Consider the following 9,632-nt stretch of genomic DNA (forward strand, 5'->3'; position numbering starts at 1 on the left):
GACGGACTGACGATAGAAGCGGCATATGAAATCAAGCACTCAGTTTGGCATGACCTCAGGTAGTACAGTCAGGTAGCTATGTGACTGGCGTGTAAAAAAAACAACTGATAGGTAACAATACCTTTATTGTGATCGTTCTCACCACATAGAGATCAATTCTTTTGTGTAGTTTGACGGAATGGTTTTGTTTAATTTAAGGGATCGTTGTAAGGCAAGTACACGGAAAAGCTACGAACCGTCTGACACCAGGTAAAGCACAATGGATATTAGAGCGTTTATTCTACTGCTTTCATTTACACGTTTCGCGTTATTCGGCGTTGCTCCTTGACCTAGTACATCGCACGTTTCACAAATGGCGCCACGGACTTGTTCGCTGCATGTTGTTTTATCTTGCGCGCTGCAGCAAGCATCGCCATTTTCATTTATTTCGCGCTGTGAAGCAAATAACGTCGTCTTCATCGTAGTGTTCAGGCTCGAGAGCACTACGCTGTCACTGCAGGCGATCTAGCCTCCTGGACAACTTAAAAACACTCATGCGCAGGGTAGAAACACTATCGTGCCCATCAAGTTCCACACTTACAATGCTTTCTACACTTCCTCGCTGTCGATTCAAGATCGTCGTCTTCAAGAAGCTCAATCTGCACCGCGTAATCATTAAAGCTAGGAAAACACAGCGTATACATAAGCCAACTCTCTAAATAGCTTAAGAAAGAGATCGCAGCTATGCCTTGCAGATTGCCAAAACCACTGAGCCAGTTTAGCTAGACTGGCTCGCTGCGGAGAAGAATGCTAACACGAAAGCGAATCAAGATCAAAACAGCCGCAAAGACTGCGGCTGTGGCCGTTAGCTAACTATTGTGAGATCCCAATGGCGACATGAGGCTTATTTCCTTGTACTTTCTATTGCATGCTAATCAAGTCCAGAAAATTTACTATCCTTTCCTCATTGTTAAAAGCTGATGATTCGATAGCACTCTTCGATATTTTATTAATTTTGTCTTCCTGAAGTTTAACTCTCTCTTTTCTGTATAGTGTCGACTTAGAAGTCCAGTACTCTGTCGGAATGGATGTATCTGTATGCCAAGACCGGACCTCAACGACGGCATGCATGGAGTGTGCTTCATACCGACAGTGCCTCTTCCACCACACTATTTAAATTTGTCTTGTACCTATAGAAGCGGAACTTATTTGCAAATGCTACATTCTCAAGAAAAGGATGTCTATTATAAATAAAATCATTATTTGAATTACTAGTCGGTTTCAATGTATATCATTTTTTTTCAGTCCTATGGCATTTTATCATCTTCTTGGTATCTTTTCGTTTTTTATGAAGACTGCCTGAACATCTAGGATGTAGAAAACAATTTTTATGTATATACGAATTAGGAACATTTTAAATTGTTCATCTTGTGCAAACTAATTCCATCTGTCAAGGTGGAGCATAAAACTTCGCGTGTCCATAAAAACTTATTTTAATGACCATATTGAATTCTAGCAATCTGGCGTATCATCCCACTGTCTTTTCGTGTGTTTATTGATTAACTGGGTTTCTTCTCTAGAGAGTATTCACCATTACCTGCTTTTTCCGAGTTCACACTGATATATGATAACAGCGAATTTAGAACAAAACACTTTCCTAGAAGGGAGACATCACCAGTGCTTTGTCACACTGTCTGTAAATCTCAGCTTTTTATTATGTATTTTCGCCCATTCTTCCAAACAACTGCTTTGCTACAGTCAAGCTAATACTCTGGAAGACCTTTTAATAGATCTTCGTTCTGCATGGTCTGCTTCACCATAATCTTGGCTATAGTTTCCTCGGCGCTAGTTCAATGAAAAATGTCGATGCGTGCTATTAAATTAAAACGTCTCGTTTATTTTGACATCAATGTTTATACTGCAAAAGCGCTACTGCACAGGCAAACGTATAATAGGGACATGCGTTTCAACGGGGACCTTTTTACACTCTCAGAGAAAAAATCCGTGAAAACATATTCAGTTCCGCGAATGTCTTGTGAGTACCGATCGCCATCCGTGTTTAACTATCACTCTCGCGCTGCTATGCATTGCATGTTGTCATCCGGATAATTTTTCGTTAGTCCATTGGTGTCTCAATTCTTTCTTGAAAATGCACACCGCGGCACTAATGGTTTTATAGTTGTGCAGCACTCAAGTTCGTGTCGCTATTTTCCCTGAAACCTGACTTTGAGTCCTTAGGCTTGAACAACAATTCGCACGAGAATAGGACATATTGGCACATATTCTTCACATCTTACCTTATTGGCTGACACGGCAACAGTATTTTCGTCGCTTCTGGAGATGCTTGGTCGACGGGTGGAGAGGTTCCGCGAAATCACAGCCAGGACTTTCTTAAGACATATTTCTCGTTTACGACATCCACTATCCAGTAGACCGCTGGCATTTAGGTATCCAGTGCTTGCTACCAGCGCATACTCTCACTCGTATTTGCTTTCCAGCTGGGTTCGCTACATTGTTTATGCTAGTTGCTAGAGACATGCTAATAAGCTCATTCGTAAGCCTCCGTAGATTGTAACACTTTCGGACCACACAGTTAAAAGTGATGCAATGACTGAGTGCATGTGACCTCACAAACGGACTTTAGTAGATGCACATGCAGCCTTTTCTGCACTAGAGCACTGCGCAGGCCAGGGCCGGTCCGAATTTATGGGCGCGATCCGGCCTGCGAGTTGAGTGGCGCTGATAATTTTTTTTTGTAGGGCCCGCATCCAACTCCTACTTAACGTAGCCGGCCTGGGCTGGGTGCGGGCCTGAAGTGGCACGAGTGCCCCTATCGGGCATTGTTTTTTACGGCTACGTTTAGAAATCAAGAGCTCCATGCGCTAAAATTGTTACGCTGATTTATGAATAAAGCCTGACAGCATTGGTATTGACGCCAAATGAAAGGGAATACATTTGAAGGGTAGACTGGATGAATTACGAGAGCGTCCCCTTTGAAACGGGATGGTGGCTGCCTACATTCTCGAGTTTTTGTTTTTTTTCATATTTTGAAGATTATAAATTCGTCCACTATAGTGTCGTTGAATTATTAAGCTTTTGCATCTACCCTCCTATCATAATGCTTTTCAGCTAACAAATATCAAAACGTGTTTTTTTTTACATTGCGCCACCTATTAATTCACCCGACCTTAGCGTCTGTAAACGCCACCACAGGTAAACATCTCGTAGAGTGACTGAGCCTGCATCTCACATCCGCATGAATGTGAGACAATTTCAAATTTTCAAAATGTGCGTTCACAGCTCGTTAGCTACGTTATTCTTAGTCATCTGTTGGCCTTGTATCTTCTGAAAAAGCAAGGGCTCAGTTTTAGGACCTTAGTTATTTCTCTTTACATCAATGACCTTCAGTGTAACATTACATAGAAAATCTGCATGTATGCTGGCGATTGCATACTGTATGACATTATTAACACTTCAGGTAATCACTCTACTTAGTAGAATCTTTTTCTAACTTTTCCACGTGGTGTGAAATTTGGAAGATATATATTAACCTTTCCACCACAGTCGTAATAATATTTTCTAATTGCTCCTCCCCTTCCCTTTTTCTTTACTGTTATAACGACGCACGCCTTCAAAGGGTGGCTGAATATAATTACTTTGGAGTTATTGTACAGAAAGCTAATCATGGTCCATGCATATTGATTTCATTTCTAAATAAGCCGACAGAAATTTAGAATATCTTAGGCGAACATTAACTCATTGCTCCAAAAGAAACCAAGTTACTAATGTACAAATCATAAATCCGCCCTCTCCTTGACTACGCTTCATTTGTATGGCACAAAATAACCTATATTAATACCGTGGAAGCCATCCAAAACAAATCCGTTCTTTTCATAGCTCATAAAAATTCGCCGCGACGTTTCACCTACTTCTGTCCTTGGATCATTACAAATAGCCACACTCGCCACCCGCAGACATTTCGAGTCAGTAAAATTTATGTACTCCATCGTTCACTGGCGTTATCGTCTCTCAAGCGACTGCTACATCACGTGCATCAAACCAGCGCTAACAAGGAGTAATCACGAACTTAATCTCGCACCTTTGCTCCCTCAAAACCTATAAAAACAGTTGTCTGCTCGCACCATTTAGCACTGGAATTCATCCCCTGGCTCAGTTCATTTATTAAGAGTAAATAAATGTATGCTTGGTGTTCACAGTTCTTAGCTGTTTTTGCATTATCTAACATGATTTCGTTTTATGTGCTTAACACGTGATGCTCTGCCTTGTATTTTGCCTACTTTCGTTTTATTTATGTACCACTCCAGCAATAGCTCCCTCTTAAGGCTGCGGTATATATAAATAAATAAATATATTGCATTCGAATATATGTTTCATTATTTCTACAGACTTAAACCCAAACAATACATGTGTCTAAAATGAACATAATGAATGGCACTCTGATTTCTCTATGCAAATTCGGACGCGCAAGCCAAGCAGAGTTCAACCACGACAGCGAAAATTTAAGAAAAAAGCGCGAACATAAGCAGCAGCCACTACTATAACGAAGGTTTTATGAAACGCTCTAAAGTGATCATATTCACAAGTTAACCTCCAAATGTGAACAAAATGCTAAACAAAAGATACGACATTCTGGCTTGATGCTTGAGTACGGTGGTAACGGTGGCATGAGCCTCTGAAAGGGGCCTGCCATGCGGGAAGAACTCGAGGCTAGCTACTGCCAAAAACGGTCACGAACTGGAATTGTTGTGCTTCGTACAGCAAGGGTACTGGCATAGAAGCAGACATTTATGAAGAGAACAGAGACTGGCTGAAATCCTTCATGCGACGACGAATTATTTAAAAAGAAAGACTCCTAGGTTGCTCGGCGGAAGCGGCAGCATTATTCACGGCAAAAAGGAAATTTACTAAAATTTACTTATATATGCCTCATATTATGACGAAAAAAAACAGATTGCATCAGGGAAAGCAGCTTTATTTTTGAAGGCGTGTTCAGTAGGATGAGAAGTCGTGCTATGACATATCGTCATGATTAGGCGTGTGTTCCATCATTCTGAATATTGAGCGATTGCATGTAAATACTTTGGTGTCTTGTTTTTTGCATATTATCCTGATGGCATTTCATGAGATGTACTTACCTTTGGATGACAGCAATATCAGCAAGCGGTTTGGCTGCAACACGCGGATTGTTGACATCACTGTGGTGTTGTCGCAACTTTTTACACCAGTAGCCAGTTCAACAACGTCCACAACCTCACAATCAGCAGGGTGAATTGTATACAAGACGCCCAATAACCTCTCCTTTTTGTTTTGTTTGACATTTATGTTTAGGTGCCCAACCTTTCAAGTGTCTTCATGTGCGATGTCCAATAGTAAGATCCAAATATGCGAAATAAACTTTGGTGGATATACGTTATTTGGAATCCTTTTTTTTTTATCTCGTGCCATTGAGATTCCATTGGCAGCGGATGTGTTAGGACATCGGCAATTTGAGATTAAGTGAACTGCTGCCGCAAGAATAGAATAGGTCGCTACATATGTTGCCTTGATCACTGTCGTTTTCCTCCGGCGTTTAGTAGAGATTTGGGACAGCACATGAAGGAGAAGACATGTTAAGAAGGGGATTCAGCTTGATATAGAGGAGAAGAGTGACGGGAGAGGTAAACGCGCAAGTTTGTGGATAAATTTGTAGAAGCATCTGGCGTGTGCAATCGAGAGATGGCGTGTTCAACTCGCGCTTTGGGTCAAAAGACAAGCGCGCTGAACGCAAGCTTTCCGGAATGCCCACAAACGTTGCAATGAGGCAGTGTCGACTCCTGCTACAGTTTTGACTACCTTACATAACCTACAGATAGGTCCCGCCTTCAAGAACTTGATATTGGTTCAGCGACTGGAGAAAGGTTTCTCAGTTCTGTGATCAAATTGTATCTTATTTCACAGCAAAATGGCATTCTCTCTACCGTTTTGGTTAAACCATTTGCTTTGTTTCTCTCTCTTCAGTTCAAAAGACGATTGTGGCTTTCTAGTTTGGAGAGCTACAAAGAAGTGTTAAAAGAAGGTAAACAAAAAGAAAATCGTAAGAGTAAAGGGTAGAACTATCATTGAGCCACTTACGTGGCTCTGTGACGGTGCATAAGCGTCAGAAAACGGATTTAGGAGAACAGAGAGAACCATGATAGGATAAACTTCCTGCAGAAACATGTTCCCAAAATATTTTGACCAGATAGACAATATGACTGTCACTGATGGAACCGTTATTAGTTACATCAGACATGTTAGCTGAAAAAATATTCGAATTCTTGTCACATACGCAACATGTATTTAAAATGAACTGCACACGTTTGATGTACCAGTGCTGACAAAAGAAAACAGAGCATGCTATTTGCTTCTAAAAATTTTCACCTGTTGCATAATTGAAACTAGGAGTCATGATGAGTGAAGACTGGTATTTCACACCGGTCCGCATTTACTTCGGCAAGTAATCTATTCTTATCTCCAGTACACACGGCGTGATTGGAATTTGAACGGCTAAGCATGCTCTTTTTATTTTATGTTATGTCCGCATCTGTACCGCTCTTGATGTACCAGGATATTTGTCACCTTAAAAGCGTAATAAATTATGAAAAAAAAGTAGGTAAGCAAGATCTAAATAATAACGTGTAATAAATATTAGAAATCCTCATTTTTTTCATTTCTCTAATCTTCGAAGACGTTGAAAACGAAATAATGTTTATTATTTATGTTGACACTGAATCGACAGTATTCCTTTTAGCATGTATTGATTGCTAAATTTGAAGTTTTCTGTTTATGCTGCGTATGTGTGAATTAAGTGGATGGTTATTGTAATTAAAAAGATATTTCAAAAATGTCGGCTCTGACCTGTAATAGCTCATAAAATGAAAATGGCGAATGCAATATATTTGTGCATTGTTGTTACCACTCCTCTGTTACTTGTATTCATTGATATCAAGTATAGTTCATACCGGTTCTCTGGTGTAGAGCTGCGCGGGCTGTTTTTTTTTTTTCTGCTCTCAAGCAGAGACCACTCATCCGCACTAAATTCATGCAATTTAAACCCAGTCAACAAACCGTCCGACCGACCAACAGACCGCCTTACTAACCGTTTCACTGAATCACTTATGGAGGCTGCAACAAGAATGGCCAAGGTTCTATTTTTACAGTGCTCACTTTCAAAGTTAGAAAAGTCTCTGTAAGGCAAAACATCTGCCTGAACAAATATCAGAGCAAAAACTAAGTTCCATGTAGCAAGACACGGAAAGATTGCATATGTAATGGTATGAAAAAAAAAATTGGTTGGGCTTTGTTGAGCTTAAGCCTGGATATCTCGAAGCGAAAGCATCGATGACGCTTTTGGCACTGGCGGTTAGCAGCATCTTTTGACCATCTTGTGCTCGTTGTTTAGCGAGACGCTGCTCTCGTTGTTGAGGTGTTCCAGTAGCTCGTTTAGCTCTGGTCTTTTCATTCTACCTTCAAAACTGCTCAGCAATTCCCAAACTTTCACTATCTTGGATATACTCTCAACTGACATGGCCGAACGTCGCTGTTCAGCTTCATTTTCACGCGTTTATCGAGGCGTGCCTCTCGTATTTACGGCGTTTCAGACTCGGCTTTGCTGCGTCGTTTTATTACAAGACGTTTTTCTCGTTATTCGGGTGTCTCGGACGCTCACTGTGCATTCAGCCTTTCATTTTTTAATAATGTTGTTTATTGCCTCAGGGCACAGTAGAATATCTTAAAAAATTAAAGAGGTAATAAATGAAAAAAAAAAGGTTGGCTGTTCAAATAAAGTTCAAGAAAGAGAGCGATGATAAGGGCCTTGTGTCCAAGTAATGTACGAAGTTGAATTGTTCGGCGAAAGGCCCACTGCCGTCAAGTGCCGAATTCTCGTCGCCTTCAGTGCCGGGCAAGCCCACAACAAGTGGTGAATATCTGCCGCATGAATTAGTTACCTGCAGGCAGGACATCCTGCACGTTGATAAAAATATCGATATTGAGGCCATGTTCGTGTTACAGCTGGTGTGAGGGCAACCCCGACGCGGATCTTCCGTAGCGCAACCTCCTCTGCGCGGGTAAGACCGCTTGGGAGGGCTACCGCACACGGTGGGAGAAGAGCACGTGTTCGGCACCGGAGGTGCTTCTTTCTTATGAGAAGCAGAGTGAAATCATCCATAGTGATGTAGCGTGTCTGATGAAGGTAGAGTCGCCTATCGGGTTGCACTCAGAGGTTTGCGAACTGAGTAGGTCACGTGGGACCCACTCAATTCGAATGGTTTGCGAGATGTGAGCGGCCAGACGATGCATATTCTGGCAGATTTGTGTGCTGCGACTGATGCGTCGGAGCAGACGTATTGCTTGTAGAGCGTCGGTGTGGATGACAATTTCGGCTCTTGGTAGTAAGGTTGTGACGGATAGAGAGCGAAGCGCGTTCTGGACGGCAACCAGCTCAGCACAGAAAGAAGAAGGAGGTTCTGCAAATTGATATGTGGATGTGCTATTAAGCGCCGGCTTACAAGGACAATCAAATGCAGTTGTTGTTTCACATCCGTCAGTGCTGGCAGCCAGCCTTTCATTTCATCGCCCCTTTTCTGCCAAATCCCGTGCTAGCACTTCTGTGCCGGTAGTATCACTCTCTTCTCCTTCCATGTTGAATTCGCACGCCTATTCTCTGGTAATCGGTTATATAGCCCGCCTCCCTCCGCGTTAAACACGCGCTTGCGGCGAACGTCAAACGATGACGCATAGTGTTCGGCAGCGGCCACCTGCGCCGCACGTGACGTCACGTTCAGCAGCGGCGAAAGGTAATCCGCCGCCTGCAGGCGCTCCTCAATGCTCGCATCACAACCCTGGGTAATCTAGAGATTTATGTCATCCGCATAAATACTGAAATTTAGCCCCTTTATGCCCCCCAGAGCTTCTAGTAGGCCCATCATCGCCGCGTGAAAAGGAACGGGAAGAGAACCGATCCCTGCGGCGTCCCCCTGCTCCCTAACTTCACTGTGGGGGACTGAATGTCTTGAAACTTCATGCACGCAGTTCTGTTCGACAAAACTTCCTTGTTGTACTCGTTTGTTCGTGCACCTACTCTGATTTCTTGGAGACCGTGGAGGATCGCTTCGTGTTAAATTTATCAAAATCCTTTGTCAAGTGCCGGCCGAGAATCACTTTGGCGCTCTAGAACGCGAGACAATTATGTCGTGCTTGAGTCGGAGCATCACGTCCTGCTTGCTCAAACCCGGTCAAAAGCCGATCATCTCATGCGGTCACAGCTCGCTTTTCCCCATAAAGCGCGTCAGTCGCGTCTGGACTACATGCTCCATGAATTTCTCCATGCATGAGGTTAGAGAAATAGAGATTTTCTAATTTCGGGTGTTTGCCCGGCTTTGGGATTAGAATTACGTTTGCCAACTTCTACTGCCGAGGCAGGTACTTTTAGTCCAAATATCTTGCATATACTGAGTAAGAGCGCTGATGGAGTCATCATCCGGGTTTCTTAAAATTTTGTTAGTTATCCCGTCAGGGTCCGGGGCCGATCTCGTTTTTAGCCCCAATATTTCTGCCCTGACCTTCGCCTCCGTGATAAGTGAGTCCAGCTCCTCATTGGGAGCTCCATCATA

This window comes from Amblyomma maculatum, chromosome 3 (genome assembly GCF_055883805.1).
Source record: "Amblyomma maculatum isolate TAMU_Amacu chromosome 3, ASM5588380v1, whole genome shotgun sequence".
Classification (NCBI taxonomy): Eukaryota; Metazoa; Arthropoda; class Arachnida; order Ixodida; family Ixodidae; genus Amblyomma; species Amblyomma maculatum.